The sequence below is a fragment of the Siphateles boraxobius genome, unplaced genomic scaffold (assembly GCF_051911475.1).
Source record: "Siphateles boraxobius isolate OS27281-9 unplaced genomic scaffold, OSU_SipBor_1 22, whole genome shotgun sequence".
Taxonomy (NCBI): Eukaryota; Metazoa; Chordata; class Actinopteri; order Cypriniformes; family Leuciscidae; genus Siphateles; species Siphateles boraxobius.
Window position 1 is genome coordinate 36,030,001 of NW_027508833.1, and position 9,023 is coordinate 36,039,023.

Consider the following 9,023-nt stretch of genomic DNA (forward strand, 5'->3'; position numbering starts at 1 on the left):
CCCCCTGCCCCACTGAGAGACACAGCAAACTCGCCCCTTTTCTTTTCACTTTTGCTTTTTATTACAGAAAAGAAAGCACTTTTACAAAAGTGATCCACAATGGAAAAAATTATATTTGGTCAGGAAAACCACACGAATGCAGCTGTCTCGACCCAACTGGCTTTTGATCAATGCGGCCCTCCGCATCAAGTTCGTCTGCTGGAGACAAGAACGCATCCAAATTGTTTTCCCCCCTCAATGGCTGGAATTAATACAGCAATGTAAAGAGCTTATGATAAGTGTCTATCTGCCTCCAGCACTTGCACACTGAGGAAGGCTCGCACGCTTCGCCTTAATTTGTGTTAATTCATTTGGTCACAGACTGAAATGTGTGAAAGTTGATCCTATGAAAAGGGAAATTACAAAAAGAAAACATTACGAGCAAAAGCACAATGAAGACCCGTACGACTAAAGTCAAGGGTGGGTTTGCCTGAATGCGGCAACATTTCTAAGTGGATGTAATTCCATGGTGATTATAATAAGCGGGTTAAGATAAACCCGGAGGACACTAGCATAATGCACATGCGTCTATTTGTCATGTTTTTCCTTGTATTTATTGTATTGACAAACTTTAGCAGCACTCTCTTACTTATCAAAAGAATGGCCAAATACATATTATCCTCGTGATAATTCGTCGAGAAAAAACAGTAAGGATGATGGACGGAGAAAAAATAATATGTCTTTGACATTTTTGTTCCAGAACATCCTCCGCCAATGACCTTCTGTACAAGACACGGTGAAAAGAAATGCTTCTCAAAAGATGAGCTGGCCATGGAGGAAGAGGAGAGAGGAGGAAACAGAGACTTTTTCACCTCTTGCATGTCGCTGGTTTCCTCATTGGAGAGGCCGGCTCCTCACCAGCTGTCATCCTGTAGGAGAGCAGAGAGTCCGGAACACCTCCTTCATAGCTCAGCAGACTCTGCAAGATCACACACACACACACACACACACACACACACACACACACACACACACACACACACACACACACACACACACACACACACACACACACACACACACACACACACACACACACACTTAAATCAGAATATCTGTTATCTATTATCTATTATTAAATAAATGATTCGTAATCCACCACCCCATGGTCAAATATATATGTTCACATTGTTTCAACAAAAAAAAAACTGTTTCAAATAAATGCTGTTCTGAAAAAAATTATCACGATTTTCACAAAAATATTAAGCAGAATTACTTGTTCAACATTAATGATAATAAGAAATGTTTCTTGAGCACTAAATCAGCATATTATTATTGCTGAAAATTCAGCTTTGCCATCACACAAATACATTACATTCGAATTTTTTTTTTTAAATAAATCATAATATATATATATATATATATATATATATATATATATATATATTAATTTGTAATCAAATGTATAGTATTAATGTTTTTACTTTATTTTTTGTTCAAAGAAATGTTGCCTTGCTGAGCATAAGAGATTAATTTCAAAGACATAAAAAATATTTCCGAACCCAATCATTTGAATTGTATATATAATTTGATTGGTTAACATTTCAAATTATATTTTGATATATTTTGATTTGTAACAAACATTTGAAGTGTATATATAATTTGATTTGTTAACATTTCAAATATTTATATATATATATATATATATAAACTACATTGTCACCCATTATTGTGAGTAAATAATTTAATTAAAAAAAAAATTAGAAGCCAATGAATTTGTTTTATTTTCATATTCTGTTTCATGTTACCAACTTGGTACCTTGTAAACACAATATTGTTTCCAGATGGACAAGGAAGCTCAACTTTTTACAATCAAATCGATTCCTGCCCTTCCTGTACTTTTACTCTTAAACACATCACATTACTGAAGCAAAATGTCTTGTAGCAACAATTCAAATGGACTTTGGTACTTTACAGAATTAGTTTAAAAAAAAAAAAACTCAAATGATACATAAATACTCATTAATGTGTATGAAATGTTTGTGACATTGTAGTCTGCTAATACAAGACAGGACAGAAAAGCCCGTCAAGGAAACTCATGAAGACAGCAGACATTCACAAACTGCTCAGGTATGGTTTAATAATGTGTTTTGTGGTTTCAGGGATAAGGTCTCAATCTCTCTTAGACAAGCTCAATCACAAAATGAACTGAAAATTTTGTTTATAATAAAGAAGCCACTTTTTGTCATTTGTAAAGGTTTTAAAATGAAAGAGCTCTGCAGTGATGATGTATTTTTTTGTATCACCCTGGTTCCCTCAACAAAAAACTGTCATGATAATCTACACAAATGAGCACAACTTATATACATTTTGAAGACTAAATACTATTTCCATGAGTAAAAAGCTAAACATACATTCGAACTACACCAGGGTTACACGCGTCACCATCACTGAGCTTTCGACAACTCTTTCAATCTTTACTTAAAATCTACAAGTTGGAGAGTTTGAGTTTAGATAGTTTGCAAGTGCGTGAGAATAAACTAGTAGACGAGTTTACCTGTTCGATGTGGTGATGTTAAATGTCCCATAGTTCGACAACCACTGTAGTCCCATTTAGCCACTTTTTAGCAACCACCTTTTTCAAGACGAGTAAAAGCTTTAAAAATAATCACAAGGGGTGTATTTTATGTCATAGGTGTTAAACACAGATCTTATCTCAGGCATTTTTTTAAAATGTTTTTTACTTTGAAATGCTAACTCGTTGTTTCTGGGTTTAGGCCAACAAAAATATTTCAACCTTTGCAACACTTTATAATGTCAATAGCATCATTTTGGGGCTTTACCCTGCAAATATGTTGATATATTGTATGTGATTAATTGTGATTAACTCAATTTACATGCATATCATATAATTAATTTTATTTTAAATTGACTGATAGCTCTCGATTCTTTTGCTTTAAACATTTTAGAAGATGAAATAACTGCCTAGCAAACCTGAAAAACGGAAAGCAAACATCATGATTTGGGTCCGGTAAAATCAAGTGCAATAACTGACCAAACTTGGCCAGACCAAACTGTCTCGGTGTTCCCTCTCATGAGAGATAGACCGACAGAGATAAAAGAGATTGATAGCGAGAATAAAAAAAAAGAATGAGAGAGCGAGTGAGAGAGTAGCTGCACTAATCTGTGCAAAATGCTCTTGAGAATGTGGAGCTCGAGGGAAGAAGTCTCAAAACACAAGCTGAGACATATGGCAGCCATCATCTTGATTAAACTCTGGCAGCACTTGCCGTAGGATTACAGTGAAACCCTCACAAGATAACTTAATGGAGTGAGAGACATGCATCAGGATCACTCACCCTTCTGTGAAAATGTGTCACTGCTGTTTAGCATGGAATAATTTAATAATGGACTGTTGAAGGGAACGTATTTGCTAGTAATGTAATGTTAGGTCCATCGGTTTTCAGCAGCCATTACTCCAGTTTTCATTGTTACATGATGCTGCCCAATGAAAAGATAGTCTTTTTTTCAGGATTCTTTGATGATAAGAAAGATAGCGTTTATTTTAAATGGAAGCATTTCATAATATTATAAAAGTCTTTGCAGTCATTTTGATCAATTAATGGATCCATGTGGAATAATTAAAGAAATCAATCAATTGTGTCCCAAACTTTTGACCCATTATGTAGCTTAAAATATTTCTAATATTTTTCTGGTCATGGTGTTACTTAATATCATATCTTTGCAACATTTACAGTAATTTAAAAGTAAGATAAATCATTTTCTGCACTATATTCCAGGGCATCATTCCCATGTCATGGGGTTCGATTCCCGGGGAATGCATGATAAAATATATTCATTAAATGCAATGCAAGTCATAAAGTCAAAAAGCATTGACAGTTATGCACTTACAATTGTCAATAGGAAAATTCACAAACGCAAACAATTGCATTGTTCGCACACTGATCAAAATGATTTTGTGGTGAAGTAAATACTACAGAAAAAAAACAAATGTAATTAACATGAATAAGTTAGTTCAGACAAGAATTTAAAAAAAAAACAGGTAAATTCTACGATCCATCAAACGTTACCGTCATTTTGTATTGTCTATCAAGTATTGAGGTCTCTGCGTTCACGTCATGTGCAACTTTTGAAATGTAGATATGGTGTCTCACACAATGTCTATTGTATTAATTACTTGGATGTTTCTAAGTAAAGCATATACTTTAAAAGTGTGGTTTAATTCAATGTTATATTGTTTGAGTGAAATGTATCGCAAAGGAAACTTCAACTAAATAGATATTACTCAACCTTCTACTAGCCAAGTTATGAATTACTTATTTTCTTTGTTACTTTCACTTAACTTAGTGATGTAGAGTTTTCTTAATTAAATTTGTGAAATTTACTTAAAAATATACTTGCCAAAGAAAAATTAAGTAAATTTTACTTATTGTTTTTTTCAGTGCACAGACACTGACGATCTGTGTTAATACATTATGAAATGCAATTGTTTTTTACATTTCTTGTGTTGTTTCCATGATATTTAGATATGATTCCAAACTGGAAGGCTTGTTTCAATTTCTTTGTGGTCTTACTCAGTAAAGATGAGCGTTTTTGTTGTGTCCATCTTGCTGAAGGCAATAGCAGTCTCCTCTGTGTGAATGTTAAGGAGCAGATGCCCACCTGGCCCACAGAAAAGCCTTTTGGACCAAGAGACACCCATATGTTAGAGGAGATGATTCCTGCCGAGGATCACGTACTTTACTGCCACAAATCTTACTGAGAGAGAGAGAGAGAGAGAGAGAGAGAGAGAGAGAGAGAGAGAGAGAGAGAGAGAGAGAGAGAGAGAGAGAGAGAGAGAGTGAGAGTGAGTGAGAGAGAGAGAGAGAGAGAGAGAGAGAGTATAGAGAAAAAATAAATTTATGATAGACTCATTTTGCACTGCATATTCTGTGAATGCACGTTTACTGTTAAGCAAACAGCATGACAATAAGGGAAAGCAACTGAAAACAAACAAATAGGAAGCATCCAAGCGATGGGAAAGTCATTTTGCTAATAGGCTGTTGAATCTGCATCTACAGGACAGTTGTTTAATCCAATGAGACATTAATAGGTCACAATTTGTTTTTACAGCATAAAAAGGAGTTCTTGACATCTTAAAAAATGCTGCTGTGAGGACACTTCCCCCGAGGCCAGTTTTCCGAGGAGAAATTGCTGTAGTCTTCAAAACGTCCCTGTTAGCTCTTGTCTCCCATCTGCAAATGATCTTAGCTTTGACTTACAATTAAGGACATAATGCCAGTCTTTATGAAAATAAACATGTAAATAGAGGGACAGAATCTATTTATATCAGCAGATTGGCTTGTAGTGTGGCATCAGCTGAGCAGACAAAACTTAATTAATCTCAACTGGAAATGCAGTTATCTCGGTTTTCTTTGTTTCTTTCTGACAATGACATTCTGAGCAGCACATGTATTGTATAGAAGGCCTTTTTAAACAACACTGGCATATAACCAGGCCTAGAGGGAGAAAACAGGTTCTTAGAAGTCTATTTTAATCTCAAAGATGATAAATGATTAAGATCGTGTAGTCAGGATCCATAATTAACATTTGGCCACACCTTCCAATAGCAGGTGGATTAGAAATATTTACTGGCCATAAATATTTCTTAACACTAGAATACACCAGGGGAGAGCGAGACACAACCTAACACTTTTTGACTTTCTCAGTTAGTGTAAATCCACTTGGGGTTATAAGAGTGTTTTTTTTTCTTCACTTTTACAGTGTATATTTTTTTCTTTATTTACCCTGATAGAATGGAAGTGAAATGTAACAATATTTTAAAATATGTTGTCACATATGTTAAGGGCAGGTTGTAACATGACCATGAGACAGATTAAAACGTTATCTGATCTAATAACAAATATACAAGACAGCAAACTAACTGTTTTTTCAATAAAATTCAATTTACTTTATAATACTATTAACATTTTCTATTAATTAAACATAAACAATTTTTTGAGTTTGACAATGAACACACTGTAGTTATGCAGCATACTGTAGTTCAAAACAATAATGGCAAATAGATAAAGAAACATATTCAGACATTAATAAAAACGCAGAGCTGAAAAAAACACACCCCTCCCATTTCTCCAAACACTGCTCTCACAGAATTGCGGACAAATAGACAAGGAATGCTTTAAATTTCTTGAAATTATAATTTCTGAACATTGACTTGCAGTCTTTATTCACATGTTTCTCATTGTTTCTCAATAAAATTTGTAAAAATAATTAATGTGAATTATATTGCCAACGTCCTAGAACAGCATAGTTCTAATAGAGGGACTAATCCACCTGCGCAACCAGGACTTAAACCTGGTTAGTGTCTTCTGCTAGTTAGCTAAGCATTAAAGAAGTATCTAAACTGCTAAACAGATTGGAGATTTAAATAACAGCAGATTGGTCTCATTTTAAATAAACACTAAAAACTGAGATGAAAAATGTACTTTTACTATGGTTAAATAAATGTTAAGCGATATCTTCCAAAGATTTACCTAGTTCTGGCATGAAAGACTCGATGGCCCAGGCTGATAGGTACTTAACTTATTTGGTAGCGATCACATCATTATCTACATACCGCAGCTGATTGGTTGTTGTTGCATCAGCGGCCATCAAGTTGCGGCTCAGCGTTTACATACTGGTAGTAGTGTTGCTGTTAGCAGTCTGCAGCGAGCTTTCAGAAAGCCTCCACCTTCCCCAGCACCACCTTTATAGATCTGCTATGGGGGTTATTTCATGTATGTTACATGTGCAGGAGCAGCAGCATGTCTTACATGCTCATCAGATTATGTGAGCGAGGTGGAGCGGCAACAACTTTCCCTCAGCGCTCCAAGCATTTAAGAATCACTCAGCTCCAGATTCACCATTTCCCGCTCCCCGCTCCACTCCTCGCTCACTGTTATCAGAAACACCGCTCCGTCTTCGCTCCCAGAGGAAATTGCGAATAAATTGTTATAAGTATGCTTTGAAATAACGCAAAAGTTTTGCTCATCATATCCAGGCATATTAAATGAAAAAATAAAAAATAAACAATACTAGGAGAATAGTTTCAATGTGGTTTATTGGATAGTGTGCACACCTTTCCACATGCTAAGCTTATTAAATGATTATCAGCATTAAAAGTTAAATATCATTGCTGCTTTTTGCAGTGCAAAGTTTGTATGGAAAGAAGAAAACTACGTTTTCATCAGTTATTTTATCTACAGGTCGCTACATTTCTTACAGGTTTCTGCTCATTCGAAATCAAATACAGACAGCACTGTGAGATTAGCTTACATTTGTTTGAATGCAATGCATGTTAAAGGTGCAACATTATGTTAATGAATGTGTGATTAAACATGTAAAACATTTTAATTTGGTTACTGCACTTCAGATAAACAATGGCACAAACCTTGTCCGCTAAATCAAAGGGTTTGAAGTGTAACATATTAACCCGTCCCTGCATCGGGATCCCCCATTTTTCCATATGAATATGAAAGGCTTATATCTGCTCCATGACTCTAATTCCCTCTGTCTGTTTGACTGATCCCTAGAGACAAGTTGTTGACCTGTGGTAACATTGTGATACACGGCGACTAAGCCACGTGGCTCCAGCAGTCTTTCCATACTCACTGGATGATGAGAGACAGGGAAGGCAGAGAGAGAGAGAGTGAGAGAAGAGGCTGGGGATAAAGAGGAAGAGAGCGACATCGTTTTATAAGCAAGTTACCATGAAAAATTTGTTAGCAAAATATTTGCACAGGAGTGCGCTCTGTGCTGGGTAGATAACCTATCTGTGTTTGACTTTAGCTTCCCATGCTCTAAATACTCATCTTCTGCCTGTTTGGCTTATTGATTAGTTTGGCAAGAAACTAGGCCTCTCTAGCAGTGACCAAGGTCAAATGACACACACATTTAACTCACTAACGCTCAAACTTCTGTTCTCACACACACACATACACACCCACACAAGCAGCATTTATGTTAACAACACAAAAATAGCTATTTTAAAGAGACATTATCTAGAGCGTTAACGCAGTTCTCAGCACCATCAACTTGATGTCTCCAACTTTGAATCGAATATCTTTCAAACTATACAGTCCCACCCAAACTGATTGCCTCCCTTTTCTCAAGCCATGCAGACTAATGCGATGTGCAATTAAAAAAGATCTATTGAATCTTTCTGCCGGCGATGGCCTCATCTCATCGCACTGTCCCGCACCCAGAGTGCACCGAGTGGGGAAAAAACACCAACAACTTCCGACCTCAAACTTCCTTCTGATTGCTCTGGGGCGGTAGCAGAGGGAAGTTAGTGTTGTCGTGTTACCCTGTACACGCTGTTCATGCGATTAGCTCTCTATTCTTTAATTAGTCCTGGTGGAGTATGCGGGCAGAAGGCACTCATTCCTCCCCCTGATCGATGGTATTGAAATCTGAAGGTTATTTCGGGGGCGTTGGGCCTCAGATTGTCGATGTCATTCCCATCAAATGTGCATTGCCCCTAAGCCTTGTTCTGGACTGGAAGCGTTAGCGAGCAACAGTGCGACAAAAAGGTCCTTAATTCTAAGCACTTTGATTAACCTCTGCTAGCAAGAACTTGTCCGAACTGACTTGACGTACCCATGTGACGCCCTATTATTAGCCCGTATCGAGCCACAGTACACTCCCAACCCCTCAACTGGCACTCCCTCCCAACAACCACCCCCCAACCTCTAAGTTTGTCCTTATGTAGATGTATACATATCTGCATACTTGCAGTAGGGGAGCGGGCACATGACCTCCCATTGTGAGGAATACTTGGCACGTGGCCCCGCTCCTCAGTTAGAAGCATTGTTCTGTTGCAGAGGAGAGTGACACTGCTGGAGAAGATACTCGCTGACATTTTCGACTTTTTAACCACCATCAGCCCATTAATCAATGGCCGCATCTGTTTCAAAGGGAACGGGAGCAAGGGAGAAAGATAGAGGGCGAGAAAAAGAAAGGGAAATGGGGGGAGTGAGAGAGAG

General features: G+C 37.0%; 1 long non-coding RNA gene across 1 annotated transcript in view; it reads right to left on the minus strand.

Moving 5' to 3' along the window:
* Positions 1 to 940, minus strand: part of LOC143747285 (uncharacterized) — an 18,213-nt gene extending 17,273 nt beyond the window's left edge. The window contains exon 1 of the long non-coding RNA XR_013206701.1: positions 852 to 940. This is a non-coding gene — a long non-coding RNA (uncharacterized LOC143747285). The remainder of the gene's footprint in view (positions 1 to 851) is intronic.
* Positions 941 to 9,023: the final 8,083 nt, after the last annotated feature.